Below are 18569 nucleotides of genomic sequence, written 5' to 3'. Positions count from 1 at the left end.
GGATGTACAGGGCCTGCCGGGACAGAGATATGATAAGAGTAGACATCATACAAGTACTTCACTGCAGGGTGGAGTGAGGACATGGAGATACGGCTGTGGTCCAGCTGTCCCTCGCTTAATGCAAAAGAAAACAACTCAGTACAAAGACAAAGAAACAAGAAATTCGTCAGAGGAAGAAAGAATCAAGATGCATGATGTGATTTGGGGAAAATCTAGATGATAGCAAGAAATTACAACTGATCTCAGTTACAGATTTTTGTAGACCTTTTAAGTGCTGTTCCTTTGTCGGTCCATGAACAGGCAGAAGAACTGCAGTATCCATCATGTTTTACGGGGATTTCAAACAGAGAGTGACAGAAACATGTTGAGTCACACTGGCATGCCCTGCGGCTCTCTGTTCCTCTTGTAGAGAGAGAACACCCTGAATCAGTCACAGAAAAGGCTTTGGTGCACATCTGTATGATGTTGGTGTAAATGTTTATAACAAGCAATCTATGTACAGTAGTTATATTATTACATAATTACTATAATGAATACTGACAGACATCTCTCCAAAAGAAAAACAATTCATTGCCTCAATGCCATTACGGCTTCAGAGAAATGATGCCAAATGAGTAAGTTGGATGGCATCATCAGACCAGCATTACTGTGGGTTGGTGTGGGTTAAGTCTGTTAAAGGCAGATACACTGACTCTGATAGAAAGCATATCTGCAATCTCTGAACAAACCATTTTCAGACACAGAATGTAATTTCATTCTGCCAAATTGAACAAAGTTTAAGAGGTAAGAAAGATGAACAGATATCCGTATAAAATTGTTAAAAATACAATTTGTGCAGATAACTTGCACATATGTGTAGGTGTAACACAGCAAGTGCATATGGGACGACATTTGTGTGAAGGTTCTTCCCCTGGAGAATGCAATTACGGACCAATTTACACCCCCTCTTCTTTCCATGCTGCATTTATCTTTAGCAAAGTGCACTTGGGTTGAAATGAAGCATGGCGATGTCCTCCTTTTTATGAACACTATCAAAACACAGCTGAATTGTCTGCCATATGCTCTACCATGCTCAGGTTGCCCATCAAAATGACTTCAAATTAGACAGAATTCGTCCCTCATGTACCTATTTGATTTGGGCTTTCACTCTAAGTCCACTTAGCTTCAACAGATTACTGCTAATTGGTGTTTTTTTTCTTGCCAGCATGGTTACCACATAACTGGATCATGTCTCATGTCTTGTTGTTTGAATGTCTACAATACGTGCTTCTGTTCAGTTGTTAACGTGCATGCACAATACTATGTTTAAACAGCGCGGCCCATGGAATTGTTTTCCACTAACGCTTCTGTGGATGAGTAACTAAGGAGCAAGGGTAAATCTCCCGAAGTGGTAATATGTCTATGAAGACCATTTAACAATGCCTGATGTATATTGAGAGTACTCTTGCCCATGCAGGAAATCCCTATCAGCCATTTTACAAAGTATCGCACATAATTATGCCACCTCTAAAATGGAGATCTAACGCCCAGTCTTGTCTGATGCCCCCCAGCTTTTAATTAACTAAATTACTGCATACTTCTCCCCCCATTGATTACTGCTATGGGGGCTGATTATTTCCACACATAGAAACACTCACACGCATGCACATGTGAACACACACAAAGAACTGCTGCAGGTGTTAAAACTAGTTTTAATGAGAAGTAGTGTTTAAATTGTAGGAAATCATGAAACTTTAACAAAACCTTTACTCTGACAAAATGAAAGTAAAATATAGACATTGTGTGTCTTTGGTTTCATTCTACACCTTGACCTCATTTGGAAATTAAACCTATTAGTTTTTGCTAGTGGGGGTATAAATGTTCTCGAAGTACAGACAGCGGACAGATGCCTGGCTATAACCACAGTCTTAGCCCTGGATTACTGTGGGGTGACACCGAACCACAACACACCCACAGATTACCAGTTCATGAATACAACCATGGGGGAAACCACACTTACCCCACCTACGCAGCTATTTTGCAAAGATCGACATTTTGAACCAGAATGAAATTGCAAGGTTAAATTGAGTGAAACTGGATGGAAAATTGCAGGCAATGTTTTGCCTCCCAGTGCAGAGGGAGCATGGTTGGTAGCATTTGGTGTGAAGATGATCATTCAGCAGGGCTTCCTCTGAATGTGGAGTTACTGAGCAAACTGGTTCTTTTTTTTGCTTCCCCTTAAGGTCCTTTACAATTTCAACTAGCATTATTACTATGAGCGGACTAATATATCTTATCCTTCAACCTATGATTATGTAATGTTTATAGGAAATTAAACAAATATTCAAACTTTGCATATGCACAAAAACTATGTGCATCACATGGTTGTTATTCCGAGCTGGGATTTATTTCCATTTAGTGCTGGTTTACAAGTATTCACATACTTATACAATATGAGACTTTGCCCGAGGCATCCTTTGAGCGAGCTGCAGGGCTCATTCTCTCTGAATTACTGTAACCCCATAACCACACCGAAAGGCTGATTTTAAGACAAGCCCAAATAACAATTCAAAATTTCTAGGTCAATTTGAACACGTGTATATGCAGTCTCACCTTTAAAACTCTCATGGACTGTGAACCTACAGTCTTAGCTATTTTCTTGCATTCAGAGGACAGGTCAGCTTGTGACATCTGTCCAGTAGCTTGCTGACCATTATGATCTTCATTCCGGCGAGCAAATGTTGCAGCTGTTTGCATATGGCACCTTTAGTGACATTCAGAGGAAGAGGTGATTTGCACTCTCTCCACCACGCTGACATTCAACAACATGGGCACCATGTTATGATAGGATCTCTTTTTTCCCCCCTCTCCTCCCCCCTTCTTCCCCCTCTTGGGCTCTCGTAGAAATGGTACAGGCTGCAGCTGCCACAGCCCTGCTGTCAGACTGCCACAGCAGCATCCCTCTCCCTCTCAGCCCATAGAGTACAGCTGACAACACATGATCCTCAGACCCAGACAGCCAGCTCGAGCACAGCAAGAGAGCCTTCAGCTAGTGCTGACATATTCCAGGGCCCATTTCAACAGATGGAGTTTTTACAGGTACCGTTTGGGGTAAAATACCTCGCTTGAGGGTACAGCATCTGGTCCATCACATATTGGATGGTTTACCCTGCCTCCCCGCTTCCGCCTCACATCTTCAACCCTATCACCTCACTCTTTGTTGCCTCTCTCCTTCTCCATTATGTAGTTGATAGGTACTGTCCTTCAGAACAAATACAACATTCTTATAAGTAGGGGAGAAGAAAAATTAAAAACATTTTTAAAAAAAAAGGACTCTCGTTTTGATACATTTCAGATAAAAGTTTCAGTCCATAATTCCTACTAATATGATGCAATCACTTCCAGATTTTCTCTCTTCTGCTTGGGTAAAGTGTATGAATGACACAGTGTTAAATCTCATTTCCGTAGCAACTTGAGTCTCGTGGACCACTCCAAGTCTCCATCACTCAAGCTGCGCTCAATAACCTTGGACTCATATTTCTCTGGCAGTGATTTAAAGACTTGCAAAATTACACTGCAGTTGGTTGAGCCTGTGTTGATGTTGATATCTGTACTCTTTACTGTCCTATGCCCCGTCCATCTATTCCTGTTATTTATCATGACTTACGCCGTGACACATGAGAAATGCCCAATCGGCCATTCATCTCCCCGTTAAATAATACATGCCAGTCTGGGTCCAAATCAGAGGGGCAAGGTGAACTATGAGGTTTTGAAAACTGCATCAGATGAATTACAGCCATCAAGGAGTTCCTCTGAAGTTGTGCCACTGCACGTTTTGCTTAAGCAGTAAAAATGAAATTTACACATGCAAGGCAGATACTGTGGTTAGATTAGTGATCTGCTTAATCCCGCTAGGTGGAATTTATGTCTTTTTATAGTACAGAATGCCACAAAATTGCCATTGTGTTATGTAGGAACCAATGCAAATCCTGAGTTAAAGTATGAGAAGGTTCAGTAAGAAGACTAGACAAGTAAACAGACTTACTATTGTAGCTTAACTACCTTCTCACACTCCTTTGTTTCAAATGTCACAGAAAGGGCTAAAGTGGAGGTTCTCTGCATAAAAACACAATTGGAGAGGGAGAAAATCAATATTTGAAGAGTCTCGGTCTGTGCATCTTAAGTAGTCTATGAGAGAAAAAGCATGCATATTCCACTATGTCTGAATTATTAACACTTCTATGGTTTGCCTCAGTATTGTTGGAGCATAATGTCAGGAATGAGAGAGAACAAGAGCAACATTTGTTATGAAATCAAAAATAAACTTTGTAACCACTAGGCGCCGTGACCGTATGTTCAAGGATACTTTAAGATATTTTAAATGAGTTTACAAGCCAGAATGAACACATTTAAAAATATACAAATACTCTTGTTTATCTTATGCCAACAGCCTAGTTAATTGTAAAGTCAGATTTTCTGGGAGCATTTCTTCCAGTTAATATCCCCAGTGACTATTTATTCACTCATACTAATCGTAATTCAGTCCACGCCACTCCTCCTTGGTAATTTCTACATACTCCACCTTGCCGTCAATTCACTGAAATGTGGTGCAGCACTCAGAACATCATGAACATATACATTACATAAATACTGTATGCATGCAGTGATACACGTCTACACTGCAACATGCTGTGTATGGGCATGTTGATGAGCCCACCTTGCTGCAAAGCTGCAAAAACTCTTCTGCAAATCTGGTTCTGTATAGTAAAGAGGTAAGTGGTGAGGAAAATCATTGTGACCATGATGAGTTTCATTAGAGCCTGTGCAACTAGCATCACCTTTATTTATTTCATTTTTCTTTGAAAAAATCTGATTTCACTATTCATTTAAAGGAGAGACTTGTAGCAAAATGTATTAAGAATATATGTCTCTAAAATCCACAGGAATTAGAAAACTGAATTTCCTTTTTTTTACAGAAGATTTATGAATAGTGTTATTTTGAGGTTTGTACTGTCAGTGTGAATTAAATTTTGCAGACAGGATAAAAAGATGAAGGCAGACAGGATAGGCAGAGATGTTCAAGTTCCTTATACGAAGTCTGGATAAGTCATAAAAGATACTTAGGAATTCAAATCAGACTTGATACAGGGATTTAATGGTATCCTGTAACAAAGACAATCCTAATATTACTGCAAAATGTTCTTTTATTCCTTTGTCACATCTGATGAAGATAGAACAGACAGTGCCCACAACAAGATTAACACTGATATGACAGCAAGACAATCATAGCAGACAAATGGCCAGTAATTCAATCACTGGTCCAGGACATGTAATGTCAGCCACTCTATTGACTGTGACAGACTGCGCAAGGTGCTGGCAGACTTATATTGACCTGGGACACACAAACTGCTGATGCATCATTGTGTAAATCAGGATGAGACTGGTCTCTCTCACCTTTGACCAACGGCTTAGGAGAGGCACATCTAAAAATTCAAACTCTCTCTTATGTAAAACACTAATTTTCCAATAACTGGTGCCACATCAACACCTAACTGTATACATTTGTCACTGGAAATCATGCTTTTTGGCAGTCAGTGGCAACTGAAAATAAATAACATTTGTTCCATCTGCACAATTACTAACATTCTTCAGATGCCAAGAGCAAAGAAATCATTAGAAAATTAACGTAATTTTGGTTTCCTGGGCAACCAGTGTTGGAGGTCTAATATATCCAAAACAATAGCTACTGCTACCATGGATATTGCAGAATAAAAAATAAAAAATAAAAAAAAAACACTGTACATATTAATAAGAAATATTAACTTAAAAATATTTGGGAGATCGAGGCACTGTTGGCAAGTAACATCCTATATCCCTTCAGTTGCCATTCCCATCACAGCTTGGGTGCATGCACAGCCACACCAGATCCAGATGCCATTCATTAAATAATTAACGTCCGGCTGAGATGACTTTGATTTAATTGATCTGGGCAAGCCTGGTGGAGAAAAACTGATGGGATACCATGTTTGGATTCGCTTCCAAACTGCAAGGAAATCAGTGTGTCTGGAAGATTTACTGAGCACATTACAGCAGGAAGCAGAAACGAGCATCTCTCCCCAGCATGACTAATACCATTACAAAACAAAAACCATTGTTTGTGTTTAGGTAGTTACCATTCGGACACAGTGATGGACAGAGTAAACACTGTTGATTAATGCCTATGTTCACCTTCCATGAAGTGGATAAAACACACAGCCTCATTCATGCCATTAATTGTACTGCCATCTAAGCCCTGTTGGTAATTAAAACATGTTTTGTCCAAATTTTCCTATTTTCCTGGGGCACAGCTGATTCTGATATGGATAGGTGCCCAAAAGGGATGCTCATCTGACATCAGTGTGTGGGTATATTGAGGGGAGGTGGAAGGGTGGCATTAAAACAAGAAGAACTCTTAACCCTTTTTCTTTCCTTTGTATAATGGCACCTACAAAAAAGCCCTATCAGATTGAAGACAAAATGGAAACTAACAAAGAAAAGCAGAGGTAACAGACTGTACAATAAGTGGGGGCACATGAAGGTAGGCGGTGATACCTTTGCCATGACACCACAGCCGCACAGCTTGTATGAGGCAGGTGTTGCCAGCCTCAGGGGTTGGACCGTCTTCCACCTTACTGTACTTGATATTCCACCGCCCAATGCATGCAGAGTGACAAAGACACTGTGCACACAAACATGGGCAAACAAGCGTACACACAAAGAACAGAGAGGTGGATGGGGGTGGAGACAGGCATGCACACAAACGAAGGCATGGCACAAAAAAAAAAAAAAAAAAAAAGCTGCTGCTGCTGCTGCTGCTGCTTGTGCAAATTGGCTGATGCTGCCTCCTCTTTGCCAGATTAACTCCACAGGGCAAGGAAGAAAAAGGAGGGAGGGAAAGAGTGCGAGTGGGGGGCTGGGTCCAGTCCTTTCATCAAAGGGCCTTTCTTTCCCCCTTCTTTCTTTCTCTGTGTGAGGGAGTGCCAACTCCAAAGTGGGCAATCCATCCTGTGACTGCATGTCAGGAAGTAAAAACTACATTGTCTATGCTGGAAATCACACCTGACAGAAATAACATCTCTCAAAGTCTTGAAAAACATTATGCATCAATCACGCACTTTCACATTCACAATTTTACTTAAATTTTGTGCAACAAAAACAGGTTGCAGGATTTGTATGGAAGTCAATCAAAGCAGAGGCAGAGCACAGGAATAACAATGAATTATATGCAACATCTTCCTGTCTAATTCCAGCTCCTGTGTCCTGTGTTTGGGTGTGCTGGTTCCAGGCCCTACAGCCAGGATGTTTTAATGTGTTGTGCCTGGCCTGAGGCCATGAGGCCGACACTCAACCTTGAGAGACAGGTCTGCTGACACTCCTCTGCTCCTTATTGTGAGGGTGTCACATCCTTCTCTAAAATCTCCAGCCCACTTCTGTCTCCTCCTCTCCCTAGAGTGGGTGTAATTACATTAAAGAGTCAATCCCTGCTCAACCTTCCTCTACCAACATCTCCATCTCCTTGAATATCTTAGCATCAGCTTTTCCATAATCCTGTCCTAGGGCAATTATAATGACCTGTATCCAAGGGGCCAACAGTCTTTAGCTCCAAAACAAGACTTCACTCACCTCTTCTAAGCAATAGCTTGCTCCTGAAAAATGCAAAAATTAGATACTTAATCACAAAATATTGTATTTGATTTATTATGTTTTTTTCCTAAATCTTTTTAAGTTCAGGATCCAATAATACGTATATCCCCTAAAATTTGTGCCACGCAGTTACGGTGGAAAATGTGGACCAGATCCATGTCTGAATAGGTGAAAAGGAACCATAAGTTATTGAATGAGAATTTAATGAGCCTGTGAGGCAAAGTTAGGACAAAAGTACATTTAAGTAAATATTAATGAAAGACGTTTGAATATTAATCTTAATGTGAAAGACAAGTCAAAGGCAAAGGGAGGTGTAGCCGTGCTCTTTATAGACAAATTATGTCTTATTCAATCCGGAGAGGTTGAAGTTCACCATTCTAATCTGATTTGGGAATATTCACTCAGCCTGATAATTGCCTCAGCACCCAACCTGTAGTTGTAATTACATCACTTGGTTAAAATATCAGCATGTGGCTTACATTAATCTAATTCTGTATGAAGTGGACGAGCATTGCACTAAAGTCGTCTTAACTGAGTTACAGACTATCGTTTTCAGCAAATTTGCTCGGATTTCCATGGCTCTAAATGGATGATTTGCTGGTGTGCAAAGTCCCTGAGGAAATCAGAGCCTGATCAGACATGAAACTAAAGTGACAAAAGAATTGCTGCATCCAAAATAAAACATTAATCATTATGGTTTTACAACTGCATTACAATAGGGCATATAGCATCAATGAGATTTTGATCCTTGCTTCATTACAGCTGTACAGAAGAAATTTTAAAGAATGCACTGTATTACAATATGCTACATACACATTACAGTAACAATGTCTTGAATTCCAGTTTGAAGTTATTTGCCAGTATAATGAATTTTACATTACAGCATCATTATTCATTTTACATGGCTTACAATATAACATTTAACAATAAAATGGGAAACAGTCTTTTTTTTTTTTTTTTTTAAATGCACCTCTGATGTTTGGGGGGTAATTCTAGTTCTGTCCCATATCTGTCACTGTTTCAGTCATATGTTTTAATATGATGTTAGATTTATCTATTTTTATTTTTATTTTCAATCAGTAGAATGGTTACTTCTAAAGCTGAAAATGCCTATTTTAAAACCAAAGCTAGGGCAGCTGACAAAATACTGCTGTAACAGCTTCAACTTGTATGATTCAGCATGTTGCAGAAATGTTAGAAGTGTTGCAGCCACTTGTTCAATGCTCATATACAACCAGAAGGATATAGTACAGTGAATTGTCTACTGTATAGCACCTTGCATTGTTATTGCAGAGTAAGAGGAAGAAAGGAAATACAAGCATTCCTCTCTTTATACATATGCATCAAAAAAAAACTATTCACCCTTCGCTTTGCAGGGTGAAAACAATGATTTTCGCATGGCTTCTCTCCAAAGACAAAAGTGCCAGGTTTGTGGAGAAGGCTGTTATTGTGGTGCCCCCCAGAATCGACTCTAGACCCCCCACAGGGAACTTCTTCTGAAGTACTCTAAGAAGAGAGGAGAGGAGATGCCTGCCTGCCTGCCCGCCTCATCAAGGCCCTGCTCTTCTATATTCATGTGTGGAATTGGGGGGGGGGGACAGGAGACTCACTCATGAAACACGGCAAAAAGTCAAATTCAAAAACGCCTAATTTTTTGGATAGGGGGCCCTGTTTGTTCTCAGGGGTGCATGCCATTGCGTTTGGGGTGCAGAGAATTAGTCCCTCTATAGTTACATGTCAATTAAAAAAAATAAATAAATAAATGAAAAAATGAAAACAAAAAACAAAAACAAAAAAAACATCCAGCACAGAGAGGAGCAGGGCTACATATTTTTGGGTATGATTTTGGTCATAGTGACATAATGCTTACTGTATATAAAACTATCTATTCATTTTGTGAATAAAGGGTGTAAATGGTGTGTAAAATTTTGTATAAAATTTACACTTAATTGAATGGCTTACTCCAAATTTTGCCAAATGTGTAATACAACAATAACATTACCCAAGATAACTGAACTATACTGTAGTCCTAGCCACTTGCAGTGTAATTAATAATCCATTCTACAATGTTAAAAAAATAAAAATAAATAAAATAATCACAACTCAGCGCTTGTGAGACAAACAGATGTCAAGTCAAGTAAATTTTGTCTATATAGCCCGAAATCATAAATGAAAAATTTGCCTCAAAGGCCTTTACAATGCACACAATGCTACAATTAACACACTCCTAGAAAAGTACAGTGCATGCTACAAGGTATTTCGTCCAGTGAGATTGGATGAGGTCGCACTGCAGTGGGTATAAAGCTGAGCCAGGAGCAACTTTTGGATGCACAACCCTGTGTTTTTTGATGGAGAGGCAGCAACTCTGCTTCGCCAGTGCAGTGGTCTCCTTTTAAGACAAGGAGCCTGCGTTTTTTGACGCAGTGCTATTGTTGGTCTGAATGTGGCCTAAGGACACACATGGCATGTTCATGTGTATCTCAAACCAAAGTCATAAAAAGGTAACCATTCAAGAATACTACAGATGGTTAGAAGGTTTTTTAAACAGGGAACAATTGGCACCAAGCATTTGTGTGCCTTTCATGGCTGTGGACGGCTGTGTCAGAGAGGATGAGGCTGGCTGCCAACAGATTGTCAAAATGCCCTCAGTGCAGAGTCCAGCTGCTGACTGTGTCATTTAAATGCATTTGGCTTTTACCCTACCATTCTTTCCACAGAGAGAAGAGGGAGTTGCGTTTTCATTTGAAAAAAAAAAAAAAAAAGAAAAAAAAAGTACACATAACTGTTCAGATCACAGTTCAAACACTATCCCATCTGGAAATCAAATTTAGACAGCCATTTAACCTGGAACAACATCTATCCACTTCTTACATTTTTAATTGATCAATTTATATATTATTTCTGCAGACACTGACCATCATACTCCGACATCTTGGGGCAAACCCTGCATACCATGTAGTACAGAAGTTTAACAAAAGTGGGTACTGAGTGTAATATGTGCACTAATTTTTTCAAAGCGAAGAGATGTCAGAGCTTTTCTTCCTCATGCTGAGAACAGAGAGCTCTAAGGGTTCAAGTCTATTGCAGCTGTGCATGAGTGCCTGTCAACATCTCAGCCAAGATAAACTGTGTCTGTGTGTAACTGCATCCCGCCTTGTCACATGAGATGTCTGAGGGTGTTAAAACAACTGCAGAGTAATATAGGACCCAATCAAAGTGCAGAACAAGCAACTAACCAACAATCCACAGTGTTTCTCTTCCCAAGAATTGTTTGTCTTCTTGACTTCTGCCAGTTGTTATCGTGTTACCTTCTTTATCAGAGCATTTGGAGGTTTTATTGTGATGTGATTTATATGGGCTTGTGGCACGTTAATGATGCCAGGGAGCTATGCCTGCTATCCATATTCATGAACAACTGTGTTTGGGGAGCTGTTGAGATGGGAGGAGGAGGAGGGACCACCACACGTCCGCCAAAAGTCTCCCGAGCACAAAGTCTGGATGGCGGAGCTGCAAAGGCCTTGGGTTCACATGCTTGTAGTCATGGACCCACCTGTTCATCCAGACTAGTCACATTCCCAGAGAGAAGATCAATGATTACGAATGAACAAAGAAATTACATGTCAAGATTGGAATATTCAATGTGCAACTGCCAATTTTAACCTCACATAGTGGCTACTTGCCTAGGCTAACAGCTAAAGGACTACAACAGTTGGCAATATGGGTGGTTCATTATTTTCACTTTTTATTTGGAAAAAACAAAAAAAAAAAGGAAAACTGTAGATTTATCATTTTAAATTATTTAGATGGACGCTGGAACATAATAAGCAGCTAATTTGCATTCATACCCACACTTAATATCATCAGAAAGATTTTAGAGCTGTCCTTGTCACAAGAGGATCTTTTTCACTGTACAGTGAAGTGTCTTCTTGCAGCAGGAGGAAAAATGCATGAGGATATATATGTGAAAAGTTGATTAAAATTCTGTTCCTTTTAAAACATTTTTTTCCTGAAAATGACGAGGTATAAATATATGGAATCACAAAGACAGACCACAACACATATGCTGCTGCTGGGAGATGTGGCAGTAATACATTACACCGTATCCACCTCTTATTCAAGTCACAGCACACAGCCAGACTGAAAGATGCAACACTATAGTCTGTAGTTAGAGTAACTGCTTTTGGAGATGAAACCTAACAGCTTTCTCTCAGCAAACTGGAAGTACATCACCCAACTGCATCTCAAGGCAAACGATTGGCCCAAAAAAGATTAGTGTATAATTCCATATTTAAAATCAGCATGGTAAGCAAATATCTCAAATTCATAGGTTCCCCAGATCAATCAGGAGTTGTTTAATTTACAGAAATTAATTACTTTGTTAGAAACACTGACTCTATTTATTACAGTATAAAGTTATGTGTAAATGTATAAATGTGACTGTAAAACACTTACAACGCGTTTGCCTATTCAAGTACTTAACTTCAAGGGCTGGCGCTGATGTAAAACCTCCATTCATTGTCATGTATATCAATAGAGAAGGCAGCAAGATTTCACGTCCTATTAGCAATCATGACCTAATCAATGAGCTGTGCCTTAAAACAGCTGACAACTAATTACGAGGGCAACTCTCTGTGTGCCATGCCATTCAGGTAGCCAGTGGTAATTAAAGAGGTGGAAGAAATATCTGTTGAAGGTTGTTCATAGCGCAGTGGAGGCAGGGCAGAGTGAAATGCATGGATACTTCAGGGTGAGGCCTAATTTCCTCCTGAGCAAATCAATGAAACTATTTCATCTCGGTTGCTATGGAGAAATATATACTAAAAAAACAGAATGAACACTACCTTGGGGGAAATTGGCACCAGAAATAAGCTCACTGCTGCTATTTTGAAAAATGTCTTCTTGGATCATTTGGAAAAGAACAGGGCTGAGCATTGTCAAGGTGATTATGTTTTGTTCTATCCTTTAAGGGGTTTGTATCCAGTTTCATTACTATAACAACAAAGACCAAAGTCAAATTACTTCCTTGTACCACATAATAAAAAACATGCACTTCTTACTATAGGACAGCTAACCAAACAGAATGATCATAAAAAAGGTGTCCGATTATAAGTCTCCGATTTTAATACCTTTGGGAATCTGCTGAACCACACCATCTTCCATATGCAGCTCCCCAGAGAAAAGCAATCATAAAAAGAACATAATTAGCACAGTCCTCCTGTAGAATAAAAGTCATTCATGAATCTTTTGATATCCAGAGATCTTTGTGTACACACATGCACACAATAGGTTATTCATCACTACAGAACAAGATTTCAGTATACTACTTCAGAGGAGTAACAGAGCCACTGAGATATGGATTTCTAAAACTGCACAAATTCTAGTCTCCTATCAGCTTGCTCATAATCTCTGTCACACTCATCCACAAGTCTATACTGGGTTTCAACAGCCCTGCTCATTACCACAGTGGTGAGAGGTCCTACAGTGAGGGTGTGACATGAATGGCTGTGTGTCTCGCTGAAAGGTCAAAGAGGTCATACTTTAAAGTGAAGTAGAGGAAAACTTGAGTTGTGAGTTCAGTTCAGCAGAGTGACAATGTTACTGACATGGAGCAACCCGTGGCAGCCATACATTTTGAGTTTGGGACAAGGGTTTTCCTGCTGAAGTGTCAGCACAAGAGGGGGGCCAGTCGAGAGTGCCATCTCTCTCAAGTTTGTCCCTTAACTGTGTGCTTCATGTGTTTCTACTTTGTCCAATGCCGTAGAAAACTCGCAAACAACATCCATTGGTCAGCAAGCAAACTGTAAAAATCATAACTGAATGATTCAAGTATAAACTACATGTATACCAAGAACATATTTTTTTGATGTTTTGAACACATTTTCTAAAATACAGAACTTTTTGTAAAAGGGGCTTTAAATCAAAGGTTTATTAATTTCTAAATTCATATGAAGCATTTTTTTTTTTTTTATATAGCACAGAAATACACAGTACTTTATGAAAAAAAAAAACCTAAATAGTCTGAGTATCCTGCTGTATTGTTTATTTGAAGAGTAGACAAATAGTTTCTATTTTTACATGATTGCCAGCTTTAATTAAGAACAAACCAGATAAGAAAGAATGATTCAGTCCTTCAGTAATTCAGAGAACAAATTTACCCTCCACCTTCTCTTGGCTATGAATGAATACCAGTAAAAGAGGTGGGATTGTACCAGCATGCCAACCAACTCAAATAGGCAAACAGCAGGGCATGCGCTCCCCGCCAGACAAGCCACCATCACAGCAACTGTTGCCACAGCACAGAGCTGCCAGCCCACGTTTGATTAGTGAGTGTCTTGGATGTGATTGGCTGCAGCAGAAATGGTGAGGCAAAGAAGGGTCTTAAATGTTGTGAAATTAACCTCTTCACTTGCACATATTCCACTTCAGACATCACACCTACTGACAGCCTCCTGTTAGCAGCATGCACAAATCAAGCTCTAATCTGGAAGCAAGAGAGACAATACAAAGACAGCGTTTGAGCTGTCACCATTGTGCTGCATCTGAAAGTGTCTGATGAGACAATACACTGTATCTCAGTGTTTACAATGAAGGGGCCCCTCACTGCTACAATGGAAACGTGTGAGGAAGGAAAATTAAAAAAAAAAAAAAAATCCCTCACAATTATAATCATTATCACCACCTACATGTGTAGATGAAAAACAGCACACAATATCAAAAGGTGAATGAGGGGCAGACGAAAGCATGATGGATAGAACATTCTGTGTCCTCTTTAAAGGATGTAGATGCTGGATCAAGTCCCTTTAAAGTTGCAATTTCCATCTAATCAAACAATTTCACATTATCATACAGCTACAATTACAGGTATAACTGCACTACTTATCTGCCAATTTCTGCTGGTTTTGAACCCTGCAGACTGCACTACAATTTGGTGTTGCCAATGCCAAAGTAAGCAAACAAGTATATTTTAAGATTCCACTACAATTTCTCACACTTGAAGGCTGTTTATGTGCAGAAAGAGTTTCACAGAGGCAGACCCCTTGATCCAATGTATAAAGGTTTCGGAGAAAGTAATCAAAGCTCTGAAAAATCAAACAAACCTCTTCGACAAGATACACAAAATGATTCTTCCTGTTAAAAATAGACAGAAACACAATTCTGCTATCCAATAGGGAGAGGAAAATTCAATTCATCTTATCAGTAGCCATAACAGAGATACCTAAAACCACATTAGCCTTTGCATTTTATGAGTTCCACTTCATCCAGGAAAGGATGGAAGAAAGTGTAATTCTCTTACAATTTAAATGTGCTGATGTACCCACCAAAAAGGGACAGGATGGAAGATAGATAACTTGCCAATCATTGTGAACTGAACTTGAAATCATCCTGGCAGAAGATGCTGAACAATCGCCTTGCAAAATGTGCCCTACAATCTACTGATGCAAGTACCTCTCACACAACATTTCAAATGTAATCTCCGGGTGCTAATCTTTCTGAAACTACATTTTGTCAAATTACACAAAGTATATAGTTTTACTAATAAAGGGTCACTGGAGGACCTTCAGATGATGTCTGAAGAGGGGATATTACTTAGGGTTTGATAAAAGAATTAAAGCAAGATATATGACATACTTAACACGTCAATCTAGTTATTTCCATTTAGCCTTCACCACAGTGTCAAGCATCATATTCTGTCTGACCTACCTCCACAAGATTACATATCTTGGTGTGTAGTTTGTTAGTTTGACCTCTGATCCCCACACAGCGCACAAAGGTACCCGATTAAGTAGAGTAAAGACCCATCAACACAAGGCTTTTGCCTGTGTCCTTGGGCTGTGTGTCAGCTCAGTGGAGTGGGGAGCCACCCTGTAGCCTGGGTTCTGCTGTCCACCAGATGGTTGCTGCTGGGAGCCAGCTAAGAGCCTGTCTGGTGGCCACTGAAACTTAAACATGGAGGGGGCTGACAGTTATGAAGAAACGTCTTCAGACAGACTAATTAAAAAGGTCTTTTTCCATCACACATGCCCATCTGTTAAGAGAGCACAACCTGATGGAATGGCTGGTCATTCAGTTTCAATGTGCAATTAACAGCAATATCTCAATGAGCGCTTTTTCTGGAATTAAATTATTTAGCTTCTACTATGGGAATAATGAATATTTTTTATGGCCAATGATCTCCTGAGTGCAGCTTACAGATGTTTAAAAGTCTTGAAACCTTTAAAAAACAGCCAAAGCACTGCACAGAACACCAATTCATTAATCTGACTATGGTATGCTGCAACCTCCCTGACAACTGATGTAATCAGCGACTTTACACTGTCTTTTTTCTGCCCAATTGTGCAGAGCCTTCTTTTTAAATCATGAATATTCATTGCGCATTAACTCCTCACATCAGTATTCTAAAAGCATTTTAAAACAATGTATCTAAACAAAGCCTTTATGTAAATCAGTGATTATCTACAAGCAATCTGGACCAAGGGACTACAAAACCACAGATAAAACAAGGTCAGTGCACGTGGTGGAGAAAGTAGTCACTCATCATTCTTTGACAAGGTGAGTGCATCATATACTGACCAAACGATGAACCAATGACTGTTGAATGAATAACTAGTATTCTGTATCATATACTGTGTCAAATTTGGTCAAGCACTGTGCCACTATGGAGAAAATGACAAGCATTTAAAAAAAGAAGCATGAAGCATCCACGTCTGCTGTGAGTTATTCCTCTACCACCATTTACAGACTGCATAATTAAGAGGGCGACACTGCAAACATCTGAGACTGTGTGGGTGTGTGAGCATCTTCATCTCCTAGATACTCATTAGCTTGCCAGCTCACAGGTCAACACACAACAGGCCGTTTGAACTCATGACCCACATCCTTCTAGTCATTAGCCTACTGTCCAAACCATATACGCTGAATGAGGACTCAAGAAGATCAGTGATAGTAATATAAGGGAGATGATTCACATTACAAGCTGTACAAATATGGTAAACTTTTAGCTCTGTAACATCTACATCATTACAACATATAATGGTAATACTTGCTCGTTCCTGAGCCTCTTTTGCCGCTGATGCTTTGCTAAATTACACACAGTAAACAAGGTCTCTTTCACATTATGGATTACTTTGGATTGATTTACTGCCTGTAGCATTATCTCAGCTTAGTGTCATGTTGTTGGACTTGTATGGCCACCCATCCTGAAAGAATTTACAGTACATATGGGGGGAAAGCCTTCAGGACTACAGCTTTTAAAAGGTTTCTGTCTTGGTGCAAAACTCCCCACATATGTAATCTGTTTTGGGGATGGAGATGTCAATAGTTACGACCCCCCTGAAGCACGACCAGAGACTGTGTGCGAGGCTTACATCTTGCCTAGCCTGCGATAATTTAAGGACTTTTCTCCACACCAGCTTGTTTTAATTACTTAGAATAAGTGGTAGCATTTGGTCAGGTTTATAGGTCTTCTTCAAAGAACAAGCTTGGTTTAGACAAGCCAATCTGTGGGACTACAGAGCTGTAAATCCAAAACTGAGCAACTGCTGCCACTAACAGTGCCCCAGGCAAATGCAGGCCGCCTAACAGGGGCGGAAGGGGGAGTGAGAGGGTTCATACAGTCTACTTTCCTTTCCTTTGAACATAGCTGACATTCAGTCTAATTGGAAGGCACAAGGTCATCTAAAGTGACAAACCACCAAAGAAATTAAGAAACAAATGCAATTGTCTTTGGGAGATTTGGACCAGTATTTGTGGGATTTAAAGAGGCTTTTAAAGTATCTACTACAGCAGCGTTGGGGAAAACAACTTACATTTTGAGAGGAGAACAAACTTTGAACAGTAGTGACACTGGGACAGAATGAGATAACAATAGAAAAAAAAGACACAAGACATGAAGAAAAGGAAAGGTATCAAATGGACTGAGACTGATTGGACTGGGATTGGTTTTGGATAAAACCTCTGCCTGAGAGGAGAGGAGAGTTCCAGCAAAGGGTCAGTGCTGGGTTGGAGTGAAGGAGGGGAGGGGCGACTCCTGACTTTTCAGTGAACTCATTGCTATTCTCATACAACACCCAACTCCCTGCTAATGATGAGAGCCCTGAGGCAAAGTGGGCTGGGATACATGGGGCTGACTACTCAGCAGCCATTAGATGTCTGCAGCGGCACTGACCAACTGTTTCCACTCCACACCACCTTCCTAAAAGCAACAAGATACAGTCTAAGCTGACAGGCTCTTGAATGATTTGTCAAAAGGCTTTAACTGTCTGCCAAATCACTACAGGCTGAAGATAAACTAAATACTAATTAAAAAGGATACAATATTCATTATATAGACCTATATATCTAATTATCTACAATATAATAGACCTATTTATTGTATATATTAACAAGTATGGCAGCACATTTGATTTGACTCTTCAATACAGAGGACTCTGTCTAGACTGGCCTTTACAAGGTGTCAGAGTGCCAAAAACCACTTAGCCAGAAAGCAAAAATCACCCAAAGAATTTGATTTGAAATACAGTGACCAGCTGGTCCTGCCAGTCGGCCAAATTAACCTCTTGTGCTTTTGATCAAAACAGAATTAACAGGGAGGAGGCAAGATGTTATTGCACAGCAAGCTACAGTTTCTAGCTGAACACATCCAAACACATACAGTATAATACTCAACAGGACTTCATGTATCACACTGACCAGAAGGCCCTCCTGATACAGAGAGTAATTAAATACCCTGGACCCGTACCCTCTCTCAACTCAATATTTTAACTATTTTGTCAATGTTCACTAAGTAGGAGCATGCCCCAAATCTCACTTTCAATCATGTTTCGACAAAAAGATGAGTAAAGATGAGAAAGGTAATGGTGACAGAGATGGTTCAAGAAACAATTCGATTTTATTCTCTTATGTTTGGG

The 18569-nt window shown here is 39.8% G+C and overlaps 1 long non-coding RNA gene across 1 annotated transcript in view; it reads right to left on the bottom strand.

The window, feature by feature from the left end:
• LOC120795550 overlaps positions 1-18569 on the bottom strand; it is a 34718-nt gene that overhangs the window by 15209 nt on the left and 940 nt on the right. The gene's annotated exons all lie outside the window — the stretch shown is intronic.

Source organism: Xiphias gladius, chromosome 10 (assembly GCF_016859285.1).
Source record: "Xiphias gladius isolate SHS-SW01 ecotype Sanya breed wild chromosome 10, ASM1685928v1, whole genome shotgun sequence".
Classification (NCBI taxonomy): domain Eukaryota; kingdom Metazoa; phylum Chordata; class Actinopteri; order Istiophoriformes; family Xiphiidae; genus Xiphias; species Xiphias gladius.
The sequence above is the reverse complement of the archived record's forward strand: the minus strand, read 5'-3'. Positions and strand labels throughout refer to the sequence as shown.